Source organism: Pholcus phalangioides, unplaced genomic scaffold, assembly GCF_987345545.1.
Source record: "Pholcus phalangioides strain wild (caught in Gottingen) unplaced genomic scaffold, Ppha-v1.0 ptg000011l_1, whole genome shotgun sequence".
In the NCBI taxonomy this organism is placed as follows: domain Eukaryota; kingdom Metazoa; phylum Arthropoda; class Arachnida; order Araneae; family Pholcidae; genus Pholcus; species Pholcus phalangioides.
In genome coordinates this window covers 41880034-41905106 of record NW_028301604.1, presented here as the reverse complement: position 1 = coordinate 41905106, position 25073 = coordinate 41880034, and the positions used below count along the sequence as shown (strand labels likewise).

Sequence of the window (25073 nt, the reverse complement as noted above, 5' to 3'; positions counted from 1 at the left end):
CAAACCACTTAATAGACAATGGAAGACAGCAACCGCAGTTCCAGCCGAACCGTTATCAGGGTGTTCAAACCTTTTCAATACATGATGGCAGCTTTCCGGTTACCCCAACCGTCCAAAAAAAATGTGGATTTTCTCGGTCGGTGGTTCTTCAACCGCCTTTTTCAACCTAAGGCCGGGACCTGACTACGGCGCGGTTGCAGGCGGTTGACGTTGGGGGGGGGGGGAAGGCATCATCTACAGTTTTATTCTGTCAACGCACAGATACAACTGCAACCGCTGAGCGCGGTTTTTTCAACCGAGAAAATCCACATTTTTTGGGACGGTTGGGGTAACCGGAAAGCTGCCATCATGTATTGCAAAGGTTTGAGCTCCCTGATGACGGTTCGGCTGGACCTGCGGTTGCTCTCTTCCATTGTCTATTAAGTGGTTTGACAAGGAGGGTGATGGGATTTCGGATGCACTGGACAAAGAATTGCTCTCCTTCTCAGGCTGCCATAAAAAAATGAGAGGAGAAGACAAATTCGAGGAACTGTATGGTGAAGTTCCATGCGACGGAAACTAATTCTTTGTTTGGCGCTTTTGCACTGATAACAATAAAAAAAACCAATGAAGAAAAAATTAAATTTTTCTAACTAGTGAAATTTTTTTGCTTTCCTACATGAGCATACATTGAAACTCGGTTATAATGGCATTCATAAACTAACGTGATTACGCTAAAACCGAGATGTATATTTTAGAACACTTGAATGAAATGCATTAGATCCCGATTATAACGTTTTAGCAAAAAACCAATTAGTTACCTCATCCAAAAGAGTACAAATTGCCACGGGGCCCAACCATTTATAATAAATTCATAAAAAATTAGAAGTAAAAATAATCAGACATCTAAAGGAATATATTTTTATATTTGGAAATTCTCCATATCAAACTTTTGAAACATTTATTAAAAGCCTAAGTATGAACCGGGGATGAAATATGACCCTAAGAGCTGCATTGTGTGTGTGTTTTGCTTTCATTATTGTCTTTTTGTTATTTATTTTTGTATCGTATATGAATGTGGCTGTCTATCTGTTGTTTTTGCAATGAAAAAAAAACCATCTAGGCCAGCGGTTCTCAACCGGTGCTCCGTGTGAACTCCCAAGGGCTCCGCGGCCCTCGAGGAAAATAAAAAAAGAACCAGTAAATTTGAAAAAAAATAATTATTAATATTTTTGAATAAAAATAAATCAGTAACTTTGATGAATAAATAAAAAATAGGCCTACGGGGCTCCGCCATAGAAATTATATACTGGAAAGGGCTCCGTGGGTCAAAAAAGATTGAGAACCGCTGATCTAGACAAAACGTTGTATGCGGGTAATATCGAAAAGTGCACTAAAACAATTTTCACACCTACCGTTCTTTTCAAGCAGTTTTTAATTTACATACAACACAAAGTCGCAACTAGGGAGAGCGGGTCCACTGTATCGAGTGCTGAAGTAGAGGGGGCGCCGAATTGCCCCTTTAACACCACTCCTTCTAACCTTTCCTTAGACGGGGACGCCAAAAGCTTGCTAGCTCCAGTTAAAAAAGTATCCAGCTGCGGCCCTGTATGTACCTTAAATCTTGCAACATATTGATGTACAGGGCCACAACGACATGCGTGGTCAGCCGGGGCAAGCACGCATTTTGGTGCCCCCTTTTAATATTGAAGGAGAGATGAAGGGTTAACATTTGCGCTCCTGTCTGGCTCGGAGTTCGGATCAACAGTCAGTGCAGTCTTAACGCATGGGCCCACCCGAGCACGGCCCGGGTGCCTCAAGAGAGGAGGGGCCTCCCAAAAGTGAGATCCGATTGAAATTTTAAAGGATTTACCATGTAGGGCCTCCTAAAAACCACTTGGCCCGGGGGGGCCCATAATACTCTTAAGACGACCCTTCATAATGTTGTATCATAATGTTTTTTAAAATTTGATTTTTTTACAGTTTTTAAAACATTAAATTTTCAGAAATTTTATTTCGATTCCTATCTGAATTTTTTTTTCCTGACCATCAAAAGAAATATATATTTTTTTAAATAGGTGAAAATAATTTTTTCCTTGATTTTTTTTTTTTGGTCATATGGGGTTTCCCAAAATTACAGTTATTATGTTTAATTTCCATTAATTAGAAATTTAATTAATTGGAAATTCACTTTAATTACAAAAAAAACGTGCTAAATTCATGGCCAATTTTTTTAAACTTCAAAAATATGTTATTTAAATAGTTTTTAACATATGTTATTTAAATTAATTATGATGATTCCAGTCATGATATATAAAAAAATTTGTGCGATTTGGTCACGAATCGTAAAAGCATCAAAAATGGGTCAACTTGTAGGCTGTCTTTCTTCAACTTTGAATTAATTTCAAACGGCAAATATTGTTACAGAAAATTAAATTTCATTACATGAATATTTTTATTAGTATATACAGTAAAACCCCTCCATTTTGTGAACACGGACAGGACAAAAAAATTAAATCCATGTAAAATGGGTGACCGTTAAAAAGAGGTTTGAAATTCATACTTTTATATATTATACAACTAAATTATTATTTGTCCGTAAAAGAGGGAGTATCCGTTAAGAGGGGGTTTTACTGCAATGCAGCTTATGAGCACGAATTTGCATGCTAACTGGAGCCAACTTCAGCTTGGCGAAAATAATTTAGCCAATCCCGAGATGTCACGTGACATTAAAAAATAAAAAACCCCGGTTGCTAACAGCAGTGTGTGTTTCACGCGAAATTCCACGGTTGCTGATAAGATCAACCGCGCCAGCCGAACCGTAGTGTGCCGGCAGCCTTAGTGTGCGGCTAAAATTCCCTGGCTTTTTCCTTGAATAGATATACAGTATACCTACCACATGAGGGAGGAAAATCTTTTCTGCTGTACAGCAATGCGGGGCCACAACTGGATGCTTGGTCACCCAGGGCAAGCCACGACCTCCTATATAACCGGCCTTTGTGTAGCTTTGTGACGTCACTGGAAGTAGTGCTAAACCTCCACCTCCTTAAGCCTAACGATCTGATCAGATACGGCGACGATATTTTTTTAAAGTTTTTTCTCCCTGAAGAATTTGAATCACGTAACCAGTCAGAAAATTTTCTTAAAAGACATCGATATTTTTCAACAATAAACACATTAGACTCATTTAAAAAAAAATTCGTTTGCCCTTTCCCATCAGTTATGCACTGCAATCACTTTTTTTTTCAATTAAACAATGATTTCATAGATCTTCACACACACATTGTAGAGAGTCATCTTAATTCCTTAATTTTTTTTTCTATTTGAAAAAAAGAACCAATCATTCATTACAGATATTTCTATAAGTATGAGACTTTTTTAAAAAAGAATCGAGTGTTCCAAAAATTCAACCTTTGCAGAAATATCTTGAAAACTTCTGATTTTTGAACAGATAAATGAGAAAAAAAAGCCTTGTATCTTTTTTACTTCTAAATATTATTTGATAGCAATAAAATACACCATAATAATGTCAAATTGGAAAAGTTTATTTACATTTTTCAATGTACAAAGTTTTGAATTTTTCTATTACCTTTCACTTGGCATTTTTTCCTTTTTGTTTCAAATTCATCACAAGTCATTTTTTTTATAGAAAGTATTTGAGAATGCATCAGTAATAAAACATACACTCATATACGTGACCTCATAGTGTTATCCATAAATGTTTTTCACATCTTTCTGATAGAAAAATTTCCCTTTCCATCAATAAATTGCATGTTATTTCATGTGCTATTCTTACGCGACATGGAGTTAATTGATGTTAGTGGTGATTAAGGATATGCTACATACCTTCCAAATTACCACTACTAGCAGAAACATTTAAATCGTTGTCACTAGCAACAGATGATTTCATCATCTTTGGATTGGGAATCTACTATATGAAGAAACATACCAGTCTTTGTTATATACTAGTGTCCAATAATCTCAAATATCAAGGAAGTTCATTATATTAAATACTATATAAGCTTGTTGTTTACACATTTAAAATACTCCTGCCGGTTTCATATTCTTTTGCTCTCTGGTTTGTTTTGAAGTGTGGAACGGTGAAACACAAGAGTCCCGGTGTACAAAAACACATGGAAGAACCATCTGAATTGACCGTAAGTAAAAAAATTTGTGACCTGTCTCGATGGATATGAAAGAGCAACTCCCTGGCAACCTAGCAATCACGAACATACTCCTGCCCTGTAATAATTGTTGTGATTATACGTGCAAAGTTACAAGGGAACCTAATTCTTAAGTCTGCTTCTAAAGGCTCTTGGAAGTCTTCATAGTGTGACTACACAACTATCTCTGGCAGATTGGCAGAAGTCGAGCAAATTGTCAGAGCATAACACTTGATCTTTGAAAGGCATCACCGATGGTCGAAGTGATTCAACAGTGGTACATCATGGAGACAGTTTCTCGAGACCTTACTGCATCCGTAGATTTGCCGATCAGGAAGCTTGTTGAATTCGTTGATGAAGGATAGATGTCGTTGAATCATGACCGTGTTTGGTGCTGAGCAGATATGAAATCAGGAACGCTTCCTCAGGGTTCATAAATAGCTTGAGAACCTGGCTTGAAATGTGGTTTACATACCTATAAGATGAGAGAAAAGAGCCCTTATAAAAATTTATGGCGTTAAATCAGTTTTTTTTTTAAATAATATAATTTTATTATGATTACAAATTTTTTTCTCTCTCTACTATCACAAGATTTCCTACTTGTAGGTACATCTTGAAACAATAAGTTTTATAAAAAATATTTTTGAAAATATCTAAGCATAAAACATTAAAACTGTTTCATAATATTCACAATGTTGAAAGTATATGACAAATTTTCATAATGATTAAGTTCTTTAAAAAAAATTGAAAATTAGGAAAGGAAAAAAAAATCCCAAGGTGAACAATTCTCCTTTATTAATGCATGCCTAATTTTCATTGAGTTCGTTGCCAGTAAGAAATTGAACTAATGTTAAAATTATGTAAAGATAAAATAAGAAAATTTTTTCAAATGGACAAAAAATTGAGTAATATGTGAAACATGTTATCTAAACACAAATGCTGTACCTCATCTGTTCAATTTTGAACAATGATCAGTTTTTAATTATTGGAGTTGGATTAATAAAACAACAACAGAAAAAAAGTTAAATAAACTTTCATTTGTATCGAAGTTTGTTGTTACGGAAAAAAATATATTATCGTATATACCATATTGATATATATTATATCATAAAAAAATCAGCGATTTTGCACTTTCGACATGGAATAGCCTTCAACATTATCATAAAACTAGTGAACTAATGCTCTTATAACCAGAAAAATTCAAGAAAATTTTATTAAATAATACAAGAACGTTCTTACCTTACTATTGCTGGTAATTTTGAAAACCTTTCGATGGCATGTTATTTCTCGGCATCTGAGCACGGCGACTTTTGGATCATTCCTTCAATTTAATTTATAATTCGGCACGACTATCGTGAATGGCATCAGGAATATATAAAAATACAAATTTGAAAAAACTGAGAGTTAAAATAAAATTATAAAAACACGTGCGAAGCAGAGATGAAGAACAAACAACCGCGTTCAATCGTGCTTCGCTGAGTAGGGTCATGGAGGAACGATAGCACTACTCTTGCTGACCTCACAGCATTCCTGATCACGTGTGCAGAGGCCGGTTATCTAGGTGGTCGTGGGCAAGCGCGCTTTTTGACGCCTCCTTGTAATGTTGAAGGCGAGGTTTCAGAATGAAATTTGCACCCCTTCGGGGTCCAGCACAAAATTGTTGTGCAGATGTCGACGCCCGATTTCCGTACGGTAAAGTTCGGCATTTGACCCAAGGGTTGGGCCGACATGGGAACAGCCCTGGGGCCTGGGACAATTACCATAATTTTTGGGGGGTTTTTTCAAGCTGTAAATTCACTACACAAGAGCCCGTGAAAAGTTTTGCTTGGGAAGGGGGGGGGGGCAGATGCGGATTAAAGTCAGTTGAGGCACCGGACGCAAAAGTAAATACTGGACCCCTTAAATTAGAAAAAAGTGTAACGTTAGGGTTTTACGTAGCCCAGGGTGTGCGCCCGCCCTTAAATCCGCTTCTGTTTCGGGCCGCCAAAAATCCCAGCCAACGGGATGTGAGGGCATAGCCCAGCCAAAAAAATTAAACAGATATTCACTGACAAACGGTTGAGGCTGTCAAAGAGAAATGAGGAAAAGTGATTTCCGCTATGAAAGTGAGAGCCGCTCTTAGGAATGTGCGACAGGAGCGGTCGCGCGGGGCACCGTGCTTTGTGGGCCCCTGCACTCACGGTAAACTATTTGAGGCTTTCATGAATTCTGAAATTACTTCTTGCATTAATTATGAAGTTTCATAAATTCTGGAATTATTTCTTTCAACAATTCTGAAATTTTCCCCCCGTAAATTCTGAATTTTTATTCTGTGTGGTGCAGGAATTATTTCTTTCAATTATTTTTGATTCATCAAGTCCAAAATTTTTATCAGTTTCAGGATTTTTTATTTTCTCTGATTATTTTAAAATTACCTTCAGTGCTGAGTTTCGCCAGTTTTTGTGTTAATCTATTGAATTGTGTATTTAACATTTTATGTATGGATATTTCACAGCATTGTTGCATATTTTGAAATAATGGATGCCGATTCCTCAGGGGCGTAGCCAGAATTTTTTTCGGGGGGGAGGGGACCAAAGTGATAGAACAATAGATTTGGCCAACTTTTTCCCTTTTTTCGGTCTTTTCGGGAGGGGACCAGACCCTTAAGTTCCCCCCCCTCACTACGCCCTTGCGATTCCCACCCCCAATATATACAATCGGCCAAATATTTTTCGTGTTCGAAACTATTGAGACGCACCGGGCCCCTTAGGTAAAGGGTCATTCAAATATTACGTCAGCATCGATGGTGGAGGGGGTTTTTGCTGACTTTTGATAACAAGGGGGGGGGGGAGAGGGGGGTTTGATGATGCTTATGTCATCAACCACCCTTTATGAAAATATGAAATATTTTTAATGGCATCTTACTCGGTCCGTCAAAAACGAAAAAACCTTTGGATATATTGTGGGCACGTGAACTAACATTCTCCCTATTGATAAATCCCCTACAGAGCCACTTTAATGATCTCTAAATGTTTCACGGATCCTTCAAGTGCTCAGGCAATGTGTCCGGGCTGCTTAAGTGCTCTGGAACTGTGCAACGCATCACTCAAGTGATTCGTAATTATGCCACGGACATGGCCCCCACATCCTGAAGCAGGGCCCCTAGTTTGGGATCTTTCACGGGCCCCTTTATGATAAATTTTATAGCGTGAAAAACAAAAAAATTATGAAAATCATCCAGGGCTGGAGCTTTGTCAGCCCACCCCTTGTGATGGCCATGGCCACGGATCACTTAAATAATCTGGCAATGTTCCGCGGGTAACTTGAGGGATGTAGAACCGCACTAAGGGCCGCTTAAATGATCTAAAATTGTACCACATGTCAGTCAAGGGATCTCTAAGGCCGAACACATACTGGGGAGACGACAAAGAGAGCGATTTCAAAAGAGAAAATACATCGATGCTGATCTCGATGTCCCATCACATACTGACGAGGCTGAGAGAGCGAAAATGACCGCAGGCGTTCTGAAGGGTAAAGAAGAGAAGCCTTTGAGCGGGAAAAGTGACATCTCGCCAACTAGTAACCCTACCAGCCTGTTCATGCCAAATCAATCAGTTTGGCAATATTGGAGGATTCCAATAAACCAGCGGTTCTCAACCAGTGCTCCGTAGAGCCCTTAGGGCCCCGTGTGAACTCCCAGGGGCTCCGTGGCCACTCAAGGAAAATAAATAAAAAAACCGGTAAATTTGAAAAAAATAATTATTAATATTTTTGAATAATAAAAATAAGTCAGAAACTTATAAATAAGTAAAAAATAGGCGTCCGGGGCGCCGCCATAGAAATTACATACCGGAAAGGGCTCCGTGGGTCAAAAAAGGTTGAGAAGCGCTGCAATAAACCCATTAATCCTCAAAAGACTACAAGTCCTGATATATGTTTTTAATGACTTCTTGTATCAAACCGTTGTTTCGAATATTATTATTGCATAATGTTATTATATTATAATATTATTGCATAAAGATTTAAATAATTATACTCCAATCAAGATAGAGACAACAGAATTAGTTAGACACTGAATAAAAATATATGCCTATAATCCGCAGAAGATAATTTCGATACTTTCTAAACAAAATATCACCGTTAATGAGATGAAGCGAGAAGTTATCCATACACCTCGATGACGCAACTGTAATTTTTTTATGGCCACCGTATCATTATGAAAATGATTGTTATTAGCGATAAATGTATACGTGGTCGTTAAGCACAAATTATCAGTGTGGATCCATTATTTATGAAATCCCAGAATTACAGATTCCTCCTATATGCAGGGCCGTCTTAAGAGCATCATGGGCCCAAGGGCCAAATGATTTTTCTGAGGCCCTACCAGGCAAATTCCCGAAAATCTCAACCACATCTCACTTTTGTGAAGCCTTTTTTATCTTTAGGTCCCACGGTCCTTGCCCTGGTGGGCTCATGCCTTACGACGGCACTGCTTTCAACCGGCATGTTCTGTGCATAACCAATTTCAATGAACGCACGGATGCTGCAATCAACTGGTTTCGATTTTTTAAGAAATACAGAAGTATGTATTGTGTGTGAGATGCTCATTATTTGCATCAGAAAAAAATCTTGTGCCTCTTTCATAACACACGACATTCCAATTCAAATCCACGGAAATAACAGATATTCAGTACAATAAAATAAAAGAGAAAAAAACAGAAACAGTGTTTCGACAATGTTAGTAAGCGATGAGCAATCATCACGGTGTTTATCCGTTTTCCTAAAAAACGGGTTCTCAATCTCAAACATTTTCCACCCGCGCCGCCCATTTCTCTTATGAAGAGCCATTGGCGTACGCAAAGGGGGGATTTGGGGTTCTAACACTCCCCACCTTAAGCCAAGATTATAGTGTTATTTTGCCGGAAAAAACGTAAACCCCCCCCCCCCCCAGAAGGAAAAACAAATCTGAACCCCAACCCCCCGAAAAAATTCTGCGTACGTCTACGTGAAGAGCAGTTGTAAAAAAAGCATTTCTTTGAAAAACCTTTGTCAAGACCACTGCGAAACTGCACCCCTGACAAAGGTTGGCGCGCACAGTTTGAGAACCCCTGCTAATCCATCAACGTGTTGACAAATACGGGGCCGTCATTCGAGGGAGGGGGGGGGGCTTTTGAAAATACACTAAAAATGGTATATATACATACAAATATATATATATATACTAGGGGGCTCAACCCCCTCCCCCCCCCTTTTCTCATCACAACATATCTTGTTTATTTCGTCCCACTTCATCAGCGTACTATGGAAAGGGACATGTGAAAGCACCAGCTTACTGAAGAAGCGAATTTTATAATAAGAAAACAACAAAAAACAAATGTGATTCATCAAGTACCCCCAGAAAACTTGCCCATGGGGGTCCCCAGACTCCAATTCGCTGAATTTGAGTGGGGCCCAGACTGGATTTATCTCGGGCTACCACCGAGGTGTTGCAAATTTTACATTGTTAAACAACAAAAATCAATGAGATTCATCAAGGGACACCCTGAAATGAAACCTGTCAACATTTCCATGGGGCCCCGACCTGGAGACTTGTCGGACATCTCCCCGGTGAGGGGCCACGAAAATTTTAAATTTTTATCAATTTTACAACGAATGAAATCCAGGGCCCCCATTCAGCAGCAGGGATCCAATACTCAGATTTTTAGTGGGGGACGCAGACTGAATTCTGGATTTATCTCGGGCTTCCGCTGTTGCAAATTGTACAATGTTAAACAACAGAAAAGAATGAGATTCATCCAGGGCCCCCAAAGGAGAACCTGTAAACATGGGGCCCCCGACTTGGAAGCTTGTCGGTCATCCCCGGTGCGATCGCCATGAAAATTTCCATTTGTATTCATTTTACCAACGAATAAAATCCAGGGTCCCCAACCAATTACCTGGGACACCAATTCGCATATTTTTAGTGAGGCCCCCAGATTGGCTTTATCTTGTGCTTTCGTTGTTGCAAATTCTAAAACGTTAAATAACAGAAAAGAATGACATTCATCCAGGGCCCCCCAAAATGAAACGGTCCCCTCGGAGCTTGTCATACATCCCCCCTGTGAGTGCCACTGCAAATGTTCATTTGTATTCATTTTACCAACGAATAAATTCCAGCCCCCCCCCTCAATTACCCGTGACCGAATTCGCAAATTTTATGGGGTCCCCAGACTGGATATAGCTTGAGCTTCCGCTATCGCAAATTTTTCAATGTTAAAGCAGCAAGAAAACAACGAGATCCATCAAGGGCCCTGGAAATCAAACCTTTTAACTTCCCCATTAAGGTATATGTGCAATCCCCCCGGGTACCCCGACCCTGTGTGTTGGGAGCACTGGTGTTACATGTATATGATACATATACATACCACTCAGCATGACCCCCCCCCCTTCCCCCACAAGGGCAGGGCTGACAGGGGCCGGAACGATTCTTATCACTTTTTGATTTCTCACACTATAAATTAACCACAGAGGGCCCCCGAAAAGCTGGTTTGGGGGCTCGCCCATCTATTCCAGTCTAGGGGCCCTGCTGTAGGATATGGGAGCCTCTCAGTACATGCACGTAACTTGGTCCCGATGGGTCAAATGGGTCCCGAATATGCTAGAGTTAAATGAATACTTGACCTAAAATCGTAACCGATTTCCATCACTCAAAAAACGTCACTCACTTCCGTAACATAAAATCGTCACTAATTTCGGTTGCTTAGAAACAGGCCCTTTTCGAGTTTGTGATTTTATATTATAGAGTAGATATACATAAATTGAGTTCATGTTCTTTGCCTGCCCCCTTCCCTGGAAAACGTTGAAATGACGTTCCTGGAAAAATCTCTACAAATTTTCGTTGAAATTCTAAGAACATGTTCAGTATTGAGTAGAAAATTAATGTCGACCAGCAATTCTCAACCTTTTTTCTGCGTCACGGAGCCCTTTTTAGTATATGATTTCTACGACGGAGCCCCGTACGCCACGTTTTTTTTTTTCATTTGGTCATAAAATTTACTGATTCACTTTACTTTAATTGAGTGAACGTGGAGCACCCTCAACCAGTGCATGTGGAGCACTGGTTGAGAACCGCTGGTGTAGACAGTACATAGATAAAGTTTTCTTTCTAAAAGATTTTTGATGTGTTTGTGGGGAGGACAGGTTTTTTCCGCCCCAGCGACTGCATAATGATGTATAGTGGTATATAACTTATGATTTTATAGTGGTTTTCCAGTTTCCGACAGAAATTTGCCACCCTTTACATTTTGCAGCCCAGGGCAAAGGCGTGGGCATGAAAAACATTGAGAGGGCTGAAAGTTTCCAGTCGTCCCGTGACGAGCCTCGAGCCCGTATGTAGAAGGATGCAGTGCCCCGCTTTATTTATTCATTAATTGGGGAAGGGGGTTCTCAGCCCCCCAACACAAAATTTATTGGGGGGGGTTGAAATAGCCCCCCCCCCCGCCATGTCTTGGTGCCTACGTCCCATGGCAGTACGGCAGTACGTTTCTTATTAAAAGCTATTCAGAGACAATTGAAAAGATGAAATTTGAAGGATGGAATTTGCGCCCCTCCCGATACTACGCCCAGGAAACCAGACCAACCCCACCCCCTAGTTGCAGCACTGTCCGTTCATCAGAAGGAAGTTCTCTTGCACATAGTGCAGTTCTCCATGCAAAAAGCGCAATGGGATGGGCGGAAATTTGAGAAATATTTATCTCGTTAGTCCCAGTAAAATTTTGAAAAATATTCACGTCTAAAAAAATGACGGGGGGAATTAATGCGTAAAATGCTACCACAACAATCGTCAAACTTTTAAATTAGGATAGATTGGGTTAAGCACAAAAAATGGGAATCGAAAAGAAGAGAGAGCGCCAAAAGTGGAAAAAAATCCGAAATGCTCCCTCCAAACCAAATGGGTGTGATGATGATGATCCCCCCTCAGAAGTTCTTTTTTTTCCAAGAGAGTGAGGAGAAAAAAAAGGGGAGAAAACTGACCAATCCCCAAATAGCGTCTGATTTTACCTCGCGATGAAAACAAACCAGCTTGAAAGAATCGCGTACCTCTTGAGCTGCCTCTTTCTCCTCCTCGTCTCGCTGCCCGAGTATGTGAGGCGCAGAACAAAACAGTACATTTGTTTTCGCCGCTATTTCGTACCTCTCCGCTCACATCCCCAGTATGTGTTCGGCCTAAATGTGCGACGGGCTTACTTCAGTGATCTGAAAATGTGCCATGGGCCACTTAAATGTTCTGGAATTGTGCCACGGGTTATTTAAGCGATCTGTAAAAGCGCCGCTTAGTTCATTTTCACAAAATTGTGTTGGGGGCAAGCCACATCAGATAACCTTCATGTCCACATTTGGTCCGGGGTTTACCATATATGGCTTAAAAGTGTGGGTCGCAATGAATTTCTTAAATTTTGAGTTCTTACCCTTCAAATAGCATTGAAATTAACAGAAATCGATTATAATAACATATAAAGGTATTTTCTTTTGAAATTATAATTTTGTTTTTAATGTTTTTTTTTTACATTAAAAAATATTTTTTTTCGTTTGGGGGCGCACGAGTCCCCTTGCACCCCCCCCCCCTCCTGCGTACGTTTCTGATCCCAACAACATGCGTTAGAAGGTGGGGGCAGTGCTGATGAAATTTTGCTGACAAGGGGGGAGGGGGTTCGGAGTTTTGCTGACGGGGGGGGGGTCATAAATGGCTTAAATTTACTCTGACGTAATACTTGAACGGTCCCCAAGGGAAGGGAGTGACGTCAAAAGAATGGGCACACCTCGGAGGTCCAAGAGAAGAAACCTCACAAAAATTAGATCTGGTTGAAACTTTCGATAATTTGCCTAATAGGGCCTCAGAAAAATCCCTTGGCCTGGAGGCCCGTCAAAGGTCCCAGCGCAGGCAGCGTTGGAAGATCTGTGGGGCCTCTTACACTTATATTATGTCAGGGGTTCTCAAAGTTTTTCTATCCGCGGCACCTCTTTTCCTAATCAACACATATTCGCGGCTCCCCAGAGCAGTTCAACGGTCTCTTCGGGAAACCTTTGCAGGGTGCTACGGCACACAGTTCGAGAACCCATGCATTATGTATTTGTATCACTTTCTGTTTTCAATGTAAGCTTCCCCAATATTCTGAAACCACTTTACTCAAATGACCCGCAACGTTACTGTGTGGTGATGGTTGTCAATTTAAATTATCGGGGAACTTGAAATGCGAATTCAACTAAATCATCAACAATACAATCATTGATTAACAACTGTAAAATGCGTACAATAGAACTATTCGATTTCAGAATACGCATTAGCATGGTTTTAAAGAATTGATCGTAGCCATCATTGTGTGTGTGACTGATGATTAAACCCATTTTCTACCACTTAATCGGTTTATAATAGAATTTCACAGCTTTATGTGAATATTATGAGGGGGGAGGGGGCACAGTTCATCTGTCCCAGAGACATTTTGAATTCATTATCTTCAAAAAACATTTTAAATTAACAGAAATTGAAAAATATAGCACATAAAGGAATTTTCGTTCAATATTTTAATTTATTGAAAAAAATAATTTAAATTTTTGATTGTCTTGGTCAGGGCCGTCTTTAGAGCATCATGGGCCCCAGGGCCAAGCGATTTTTCTGAGATACCACCCGACAAATTCTCGAAAATTTTAACTGGTTCTCATTTTTGTGAGACCCGCGTTCTCTTGAGGCCGAGCCCACGCGTTAAGACGTACTGGTCTTGGGGCAGACACGGGACCCCTATACCCCTCCTGCATAGGTTTGTTACATTTTACTGTAGTAAAAATCTTACCACTACTACAAAAAGTAGGTTGAAAACCGGGTCATCGCTAAAATCAAACAGATTCGAAAAAAACGGACACTCTACTTAAAAAAAGGGACGCATGGTCAGGCGAAATGTATGCAATTATTACCTGTACAAAGAAATGACTTGCATACTTTCAGCAACACCAATCATTTCTGACTTCCGGCGTCTCTGGTACACCGTAAGAACTGTTTCAATAAATATACAAACAATACAAATGCAACGCCACAAGAGGCAAATTGCCCAACGAGGTGGCTGACTTAAGAACATCATCGATCCCCGAGCCATTTTTTGGAGGCCCTACCTACTACTACTACGCCACACATGCACCCCGCCCACACCCCTCCCCCGCGGAACCCCCCAACGAATTGGTACATGCGGGAATGTGCGTGTACGTGTAGTGAAACCTGACGTGAAGTTTTGTTGTTTCTCTGTAATGCTTGTTATGTGTAGTGCTGCCATCTGCCACTAGTTTTTCTAACTATGAGTGAAGTGTTATGATTGAATGATTTATCGTTGTAGGACTGTTGCTCTCTTTGGCGAGACTTTTTAACGGGGTGATCGGCTCGCATTTGCGCCTTGAAGTTGGGAAAACCAACTTCAGCCGACCAGCCGATCATAAAAATATGATTGTGTTAGCTTGTGATAGCGAATCAGCTTAAATGGACAGACGTCATAGCTCCCCAAGCTCCTTCAAATTTAATATATTTGTTCAGAAAATTTGCTCACTTGTTTAAGAATTAAAATGTAAGGCTTCAGGATAGTAATAAACCTGTACAATTTTATGATTAAGGTAATATAAGAAGCAAAAATTTTTAAAATAGGCACTAAGAAAAAATCATTTATTAATAAAGAAAAGAAATGAAAATAACCTGAAATTAAAGGATTTTGAAACCGACTAGAAAAAAAATATCACTCTTATGTCATGTACTATCAGGGCCGTAGCCAGAAATTACTATCTGGAGGGGACGACCAAAGCGACAGCACAATAGAATTAACTGTCATCCCGTAGATATCAGTAAGTTTCTCATGTTGCCGGGAAAAGTAGATCCCAAGTCCCCATTATTATTTGTTAGCTTCGTCTAATTTTTTGAAATTCCCAAAAGTGTTTTTTTTACAGCAAAAAAAATCCATTAATGTTTGCTCAAGAGTGGGGGATTAAACACCAATTCACCCCCTCGAATTTACCTTTGGAGGGGACAGAAAAGGAGCGCAAGGAATTTTTTCCAGAAAAATTCCGAGTTACTTTCAAAAAGCATTTAAATTAAACAAAAAAATAACTAAGAATTGTCCTGAGTCCCCACGCTAGAGTCTCTCAACCCAGCCTCATTGCGGCCATGGTTTCGTTATTCCAACAGTGCAAATTTGTGATTACTTCATAATTCATTAATTTCATGACTTATCTATGTATGAGACAAAAAGAATTGCTCAGGAACGGCAATAAAAAGTCCATGCTATATGCAGCTGGATTACAATCAATGATAAATTGAAAAATTTGTCACACCATAGCTTCTTGTCTAACTTCTTGGTAAGTATTGATATTGTCCCCACCTCCTGAAGTATGGGCCTCCTAAACTGGAATCTTTGGCGGGCCCCTCCAAACCAAATTAATTATCTTGAGCCCCAGGATTGGATCACTCTCATCCCTACCCTTGTGGGGGGGGGGGGGCAGGATTATTGGTGTTGCTGTAGCGTAGAAACGATTTTTTTCCTCTCATGGGGAAAATATACTGTATATCATTTCAAAAAAACAACCAGGGATTTTTTAGGACAGGCAAATTCCCTCATTGTATGGTTATAAGCGCCTCTCTATTTCACTGGGTGAAAAAAAACGGACGGATTCACACTTATTGTTAATTGCATGTGTTCAGGGAAAACAGCCTGCAAAATCTTCTCGAGTGTCATGTAGAAGGCCTCCCCACTGATTCGTGACGTCAACGATAGTCGAAAGGGGGCTGCTGTTTTTTTTTCCTTCCTCCCACACTGATTTTTCTTAAATCTTGGGGAGACAGTTTTCTCGGTGATGTCCCGATTCGTCCTTTCCCGTTTCACCCTTGGGTCAAAATAGTGCCGTTTCATCCGAGGTGATAACGTAATTTTATCCGCTCTTATCCCCTCTTTGTTATCAAGATTACACCTTAATGGGGGGTGCGATAACATGTCGAGTACCCGTTGTTCGTTGTAGTTATTGTACTTGATGTGTCCATTGGCTACCTACCCAAAGTGGAAAAAAAATCGTACAAGAGTGACGTTATATTATTACATACAGTACACAGTGGCTTAGACAGTGGCGAGATACATAGGTGAATCTTGCATAACTGGGAAATAAGGTATTTAATTTCGAAAGTATGAATAACGTAGACTAAACGTGAAACAAAAATAAACGTGGTCGTCCGGCATTGCTTTATGAAGAACGATCGTATACATTAAAAGTTATATTGAAGAACAACAAAAAACGCTGGATATGTCGAAATGCTAACTGCAATGGCGTTTTACTCCCGACTCCGGAAGATAAAGTGTTGTTTGAACGAAACCATTCCTGTGTGCCTGATGTTGCCAAAACGCAAATCCAGAATTATGTCGCTGCATGCAAGAAGAGCATATACTGTATTTCTGCATATACATTTGTGTTAATCAACGGAAGAAAATTTCGATTTTGGATAATTCGTTATATATAAATCCAGATTCCACTTCATTTTCCATTTCGATTCAGCACAGATACGTTATTATATGAACGGAAGAAAAAATTTGTAACTTGATTATTTTTATCTTCTCACGGTTATTATCCACACATGAGGTTTAATGGTTTATTAAAAATTGTTTAAATCAATTTCGAACGGCAGCGCATGGAGGGGGAGAAATTTAAAATTTCAAGTTAAGTATTAATGTGTTAGTTAAGGTATGCCGTTGAATGTTGAAGCTGAAAAATTCATTGGTAAGCTAAAGAAGAAAACATAACATCTAAATAGATTGATTGAATTTTTTTAAAAGAAATATACATGTTAATATGCAGTAAATCAAGAACTCAATAAGAAAACATTACATTTCAAGCATTACTTTTATTGGTCTCATCAAAATTCAAACTTATAAGTCGAAATTATGGAAATAAAAATGTTACAATATTTTTGCCATTTAAAAATATTTTCTCATTAAGACACATAATTATTCGTAGTAAGACAATGAATTTCATTGAAATAGAAATAATAATAATTTAAACTGATAATAATAACAATAATTTAATTGATTCCAAATTTTAGGGAAATAAAAACTAATTCTGAGCAGTCAAAATTACAGAATGGAAAGAAAAATCAAGGCATGACTCTCATATAAAAAACAATAGCCTGGAAAGTCATAACACACATTAACAAGAGATATCAAGATTATGCAAAAAAGGAAAAACCAAATTGGAACCAGCAAAGTATAAAAATAACATAGCATGATAATAATTTTTAAAAAAAGCTTCATTTTGTAACAGTTTGCAGTTGTCTGTTTTTGATTGTGGCACCCTCTAACAACTGTTTTTGTTTTATACATTGGATTGTTTCATTGGTTTCTGTTTCATTTTTCTGAAGTTTAAATATTGTGCCATCTGCACTTTTGTTCATTTTTCGTTATGATGTTTCTTTATATTTCAACAGGTGTTCTTCATTTTTTCTTGACAATAATTTTCCAAAAATGTATTTACAGCAGCCATTACAAGGTACCTAACAATAACGTCAGATTTGTGGCCCCATCAGAGAGGACATTCGTCATTTATAACTATCTTTTTCTCTAAAAGAATATTCCTGGCCAGATCACAAACCAAATGTCTTTGGTTGTTGACTTTTAAAAATCTAGTCTCCAAATGGTTGGAAATAAGCTTTTGTATTATAATATATGTGTAAGTAACTAGGCGTAACACATCTGGGTGTGGATACGCTAAGCCACCTCTGTCGATACTGCGAATTAATTTGTAGTTTTCCAGTTTGTCTCCCTCGTCACACAAAAGTAATTTTTTTGACAAAATAAACATTTTAACTTTTTGATTGTGGCGAAAGCACAATAACCTGCTATATATGTGAGAACTGGAATGATTTCAGTGGTTTCACCAATGTCCTGTTCAGTTATTTCAATTTCAGTTTTGAAAAAGCTGTAAGAGTCATGCCTTGATTTTTCTTTCCATTCTGTAATTTTGATTGCTTCAGAACTAACTTGTATTTCTCCAAATTTTTTTGACTTGAGTTTTAATGAAGAGAAATTTTGCAGCCTTAACTTATTTTCTACTTCAAAAATCTGTCGCAGAGAAATGAGGTATTGAGATCCTGCCAGTTGCCGGAAACTTCCAAATCTGCTTTCTAGAACATCTGTTTGAATTTTTCCAGTCAATAAATACGAGAAGCCCAATTCAGTGCAACAATATGAAGTTAGTTCCAAAACAGCATAAGTTGTATGCAATAGACTTGAAAATGTTTCTCGAGTTAGAGTTCCAGTGGTATACTTTGAATTCTTCCAAGCGTTTAACCAAGCGTAAAATTTATTCAAATATTGGTTGTTTGCTTTCATTGTATTATTTGTAAGTGGTTCTTGCAAAGGATCATTTTTGTGTTCGCCTTTTAACCTACTTTTTACATTCATTGTGCACCACCATTTATAGATTATGTTTATGTAATCAGCGGTCTCTGCAGCGTGGGGAACATCTTTAATTTCATCCAAATGATTGAGACCATTTATCACATGTTCATTGAACACTTGAAGCACTAATTTGACATTTTGCGTTTCGAAGTTGGTTGGTGAAAGTGCTTTTAGAGATAAGCCATACGCAAATTTAACTAGATTGTGAGTTTCGAGTGAATGCATTTTTTTAAGGGTTTCAAAAGAAGTTGTTTTTGTGCAAGAAAAATCATTTAAGTCCAAGAAGTGCATGCATTTGCCTGAGTTTTTTTGATTAATCCAATTGTTTCTAATGCACTTAATAATATGCACAGGATGAAATATAAGAAACAATGGCCTTCTTGTGTTTTCTGTCGAGCATGGATGATTATATACAATGGAAAGCTTAGGGGGCTCATTGAAGTACGACATGGCCTTAGCATTTATTGCGTTGTTGTCAGTGCAAACCACTATAACTTGAAATCCGATCTTTTCCAGACCAATTATGACTTCTTTGATAGTCTCGAACAAAATTTCAGAAGTAGTTCTTGAAACCGGTAAAATATGTACAACATCATTATGAGAAGACAAAAAACTTTGAATCATAAATGTAAATGCACTTGTTGCACTACAATTATTTTCACCAACTGCTCCAACTATGTTACCTCCTTTATAATCTATATGTGCTTTAATGTGAATTTAATCTACCATTAAATATATTATTTTATCATTGTTGGTAAGAGCTTCAAAGCGCTGCCTTGCGTAGGATAGAAAATTCACATCTACTTGTTCACGTGAAGGGTCAAGACTGAAGGTACTGCATAATCTTTGAAGAGTATTGGGATGGGGTAAAATAAGTAACGCAGAGTTGCGCAAATATTTATACGAATGTGGGGATATAGAATGCAATAATTAACAAAATACTAATAATTCTTTAGAATATCTAAATTTCTGTTTTTCTAACAATAATAATTTAATTTGCTCTAGAATGAAATTAACAACACATTTTCTATCACCGGGTAAATAATTTTGAAATTTTCACGAAATAGCCATCAATGCATTATATGCATCAGATGGAGCAGGATTTTCAAGTCATGTGCCTATACATTTCAAAATATTATTAATAATTATAATATCATCAACTTTGATGGGAAATTTAAAGTCACCTACTGAATTGACAGGTGTATCTCCAAAATAATAAACCATATTCATTAAATTGTCAACAACTGATGATCGAATTATTTTGGGAGCTGGTGCACACTCTACCATCATAAAGATGACTGATTTTTCTTTGCACAAAACTGTCCATTGCTCATCCAGCTCAATGAGTGAAAGTTTGTTCTTCAGTTCATTAAAGTCTTTGCAGCAATTTCTTTCATTAAACAGGAACTGTGTAATAGTGCTTGCCTCTATCGCTCGCTGTAAATGATTCATTTCAGCCCTAGCTCTTTTTGATTCTGGACTTTCTCTGCGATTACCAGCCCGTGTCAGATACTTTGGGCAGTTAGGAAATACAGTGGGAAATGCACCTTTTCTCAAGCTGGGACGTTTCAAAGGTGCTGTTATTAAAACTCCCGTCCTTCTCCTTTCATCATAACAAGACGACTCTCTGATGAGATCATTCGAAGTGATATGTAGCTCGCATACCTGTAATAAAGTAATAAATAGATTTTTTTATTTTAATAACACTATTTCAACAAAGATATTTAAACATATAAATGCTTTGGATATGATTGCTTTGGACACTTTTTTTTTTCAAGTCAATGTAAATGCTGAGAAGTGAAAATTCTAACCCCGCCTTTTTTGCCTATTCAATGTCCTCCCCCACCACCTCCTATATTTTTTGGTCATGTCTGCTGGTGTAAAAACATTTAATTCAATATTGAGAAAACAAGCCTTACTGTCAATTTTCCTATATTAAGGGGTCACATACCTCCTAATATAGGGAAAACTTATAATATCATTAATATAATTAAATTATTATAATTTCGTGATTATATTAATGTCATATTTATATTACATTTAATATAATCACGAAAACGATTCATTTCATAGAATGAACTTAAAGATTGAAATCGCACTGAGTCATTCTTATTTAAAATTTAAGTTTTTAAAAGCAATCATTTTTTTTATAAATTAAATATTCATAAATGGATCTCTGATCATGCTTTTAGTTAATTTTAATTTCAGTACTGTATGATTAGTCATGTATGTTGGTGTAAGATAATGTCATGTCATTTTATCATGGGCGAAAACTGTTTTTAATGTCTTTTTTGAAATTAAAAAAAATAATAATAAGTATTAGAGAAATGTAAAATTTTATACCAGCATATATATATATATATATATATATATATATATATGATAGAACATTTAATCAAGAATATTTGAAAAAAAAATTCCAATAAAAAAAATCAATGGTAAATAATATATAGTATTTTATATAAATATTTTAATGATATTTTAACGTTTTCCCATGTTAAGAGGTATGCAACCCCTCAAGGAATTTTCTTTTTTTTTCGTCAGCACATTAATATCTGGTGATTTAAGAGGAAGAAGTTGCGTTTGCTCAATCCAATAAGTGCATAAAATATTTTGAAATACTCACCCTACAACTTGAAGAAGGAGTGAAGTCATCTTCCCTTCTTAATGCTTTTATTCATTTCAGCCGTGATTCTGGATCGTCTGGGAAACTAAAAGTTGAAACCTTATTATCTTTATCATAATTTCCCCGACAATTAGGGGCTACACAATGATGAGACATTGTTTTTTCTTTACGTGAAATACATTAATATTATTAACGAATAAATTTAAAAAAAGGCGAAAGCTACGGCACACACAAAAATGACGCTTCCAACGGATTTCAAGCTATGGAGAGGGAGACAAAGACGCGAGAATTCCTGTCCACTAGTCGTGACGTCACTATGCTACTTGACAGCTGTGCAGTGGCCTTCTGCTTTAGAAGGTGGTGACTGGACACGGCTGTTTTTCTTTTCCTACAATTTCAACAACAGGAAGCAAATCCCTGGGGGGAAGGAAAGGATGAATACAAGAAATATCAGAAAGTAGATGACAACAGCATTCGGTTACGGATGTCTTTTTAGCCAAATCCTGTTTTGTCATCCCCAGGGCTAAGCTAATGAGCTAGTGCTGGACATTTTTGGATATGCAAGCTTTTCATCAATTGATAGTTTCCCCGGGGGAAGAGGGGGAGAATGGTAGCTTTTACTATTGGTAGTGCGTAAGCGAAAAAATCACTCACATTAATAGCGATTTGAAATTTCTTTTTTTTCACGCAAACATAAAAAAGCGCTTTCAGTGTTATATGTGAGCTATTTTTAAATGATGATTGGTAGAGCCCGGAAGTTTAGGCATTAAATATGGTCGGAATAGGCAGGGGCAAAAAAGCACTAGAAATGCCTAAAATAGACACTAAAAAAAGGCATTTATAATTTTTGGAAGGGAGAAAAATAACTAAAAAAAACAAAAATATTAATGCTCCAAAAACTAGCAGAAAATTTTGTCGCACTTAATCCATCCATTGTTTTAATTATAGTTTGGAATAGCTGCATTATTATCCAAGTTAAACTGATTTCAAGCCCAAAATGAAATGTTAGTAGATCTTCAGGATTAGGGTAATTCTAGGACCACCATTACCAGACGTGGAGCCAGTAGAGAAAATGATCTGTGGGGCTCCTTCGAGTTGCGAATAATTCCCGTTTATTTGCTGTATTTTTTGGAATTTTTATATCATTTGTTTGGTATCACTATCATTTATTTGGTATCACTATCATTTATTTGGTATCACTATCATTTATTTGGTATCACTATCATTTATTTGGTATCACTATCATTTTTATAGTTGAAACATGGCTATCTTGTTCTATTTTTGTAAAAAAACACTATTTTTTTAAATATTACCACGTATGAGGGTAAACACAGGGCCCCTTCAAGCGCGAGACCCTGTGTGGTCGCATCTGCCAAACGCCCCTCAGGGCCACTCTGGTCAATTTAATCGAATATTAAATGCTGTATGTATGTTTAATAAATAGTCATGTATGTTTAATAAATAGTCATGTATGTTTAATAAATAGTCATGTATGTTTAATAAATAGTCATGTATGTTTAATAAATAGTCATGTATGTTTAATAAATAGTCATGTATGTTTAATAAATAGTCATGTATGTTTAATAAATAGTCATGTATGTTTAATAAATAGTCATGTATGTTTGCAATGGTACAAAAGATAAAATCAAAACAGCATGGACACTGGACAGCATGGACTCCTACTCCGCCTTGTGTGAACCATGACGTCAATTCATGACCTCTTGGAACAGCCATCGGCCAGCTATACACACACAACGCAGTCCAATGTCTCACCGAGACATATTACGTAAAGTGTGCAGAGAGAAATAAAAACTTCTAGTTTTCCTCTGCTTTTCTAGCATGGGCGGCATTCATCTGAAAAAAAATCATTCACGTCTAACACCATCTGGCTAAAGCAAAGTTAATGCATGGCAACACCAATCTCTCAGATTACTTATTTGCGTGAAATAGGCTGGAAGTTGGGGGGGGGGATTTTTTGATATAATAATTTTTATAATATAACACTTTTTTGATAAATAATTAATACTGACAGTTGGAAAATTATTTTAAAAACAGCGATTCTTTTGAAGTTTTCAATGTCCAAAATACCCAAGTTTTACAGATTATGGCTTCTGAAATTCACTAATAAACTTGAAACTATGTTGAAATAGGCATATATGACACGAAAATTTAAAAAAAAAGCATTTTTAACAAAAAAGTTTGAAAATAGGAAAAAAAAATTCATTTAGACATTTTGCCTTAACTTCCGGGCTTTAATGATTGTTATTGCTTTAGCAACACGGGCAGATATGTTCTGGCATCCCTGTTTACGACGCCAGACAGTCTGGGTATTGGGTCGGACCTTTTATTCGGAAATGAGCAAATCCGTGTATAGATATAGGCGAGGCACCTATATGCACAGGTGTTGCTTCCAACGCCTTGTGCAGATTTTCAGAATTGACCCCGCCCTTTGGGCAGTGGTATCTTGAGAAGGAGTGCCAGACGGAATTTATGAGTGATATGTAGACATCGGGGCGGCTGCGAGATTCCAGTAGGGGATTCTAGAGTGGGACCCAAAAGGGAGATGTGTGAAGTTTAGGAGCCCGGAACCAATGAGAGGGAACAGGAAGAAACAGGACGAGATAAAGGTGGTTTGAAGGAGGCAGAATAAACTAGGTTTTAAGGAGAAGTGGTTGTCCCATTTTGGTGGAAAGTTTTGGGAGAAGGTGGGAAGAGACGGAGAAATCAGCGGGAGAAGCGAAAAGATGATCAAAGCTTGGGGTAAGTCATGACCTATTGCTTTCTCCATTCCTCTATCGCTCAAAGAGTAGTAGCGTAAAATATATGTAGTAAATTAGAAGTGTGGATTTTAAAAATATCCTCATATATACATTATTTGTTTATAGCTATAAATAAATAATCCTTTACTCCGACTTGAGGACGTAATGTTTGAATAATTTATTGACAGAAATTGGTAGTACGAGTATACGATCATGAGCCAGCCCCAGCTGCTATGAGCAGCTCTAGGAATCTTATCGCTTTCTTTAACGCCCTTCTTTTATCAGTAAACAATGACGGGTCACTTCGTCAACTTTTATACTCTCTGAATGCTCTTTTATTTTCAATATAAAAGTTACGCACGCTACCTGTGAGCCATAGGGAGATCGATGTACAAACACGCTTTTTATGAACAAAGGGTATGATGAGATAGATGGCTTTTTCTCAGCCCAAGATATCAAGGAAACATTTTATTTTCTAGATATTATGCTGAGGTGAACTCGGCCGTCTTGCCCGATATGCAAGAGGGCCTGGGTTCGAGTCCCGATGGAGACAATATGACTTTTCTTTCCGAGTTCACCTCAGCATAATATCCAGAAAATAAAATGTTTCCTTGATAAAGGGTATGATGTCGTGCAAAACGGAGGACAGCTCCGTAGTAAATTTTTCCCACTGATATACCACCCTGACTGATTCCAACCGGTCTTTGAAAATTCCTGCTATGCTTTCTCTCAAATGATTAAAGTTGGTTCTTAGAAAACAAGGAACCATTGCTTTGTTATCAACCGTACCCGAATAAAAACTACAGTGAAAACTAACGAACGACACGATAACACTAGAAGAAAACTCGTCTGAAACATGTTCAACAGGATCCTCGGAAGTAGTAAGAATTAAATCCGAAACAGCAGTACCCCTAGTGGTTTCTGATACGTGCTGATACAAAAAATTTTCGAGCACCAACTTTTAAGAAAGTGTCTTTCATATTGATCTCCAGCTGAAAGATTCTCCCAATCGGTTGTTCCAGCAATTGTTCAATATGTTGCAATTTTGTTCAACATTGTTTGTATCTGCGTTAAAACCATCTAAAATTTATAATTAATTGGTGTGGTTTTTGAAGTT

The 25073-nt window shown here is 37.8% G+C and overlaps 1 protein-coding gene across 2 annotated transcripts in view; it reads right to left on the bottom strand.

Moving 5' to 3' along the window:
- LOC149080429 (kinesin-like protein KIF28) overlaps window positions 1–25073 on the bottom strand; it is a 1038199-nt gene that overhangs the window by 485203 nt on the left and 527923 nt on the right. The gene's annotated exons all lie outside the window — the stretch shown is intronic.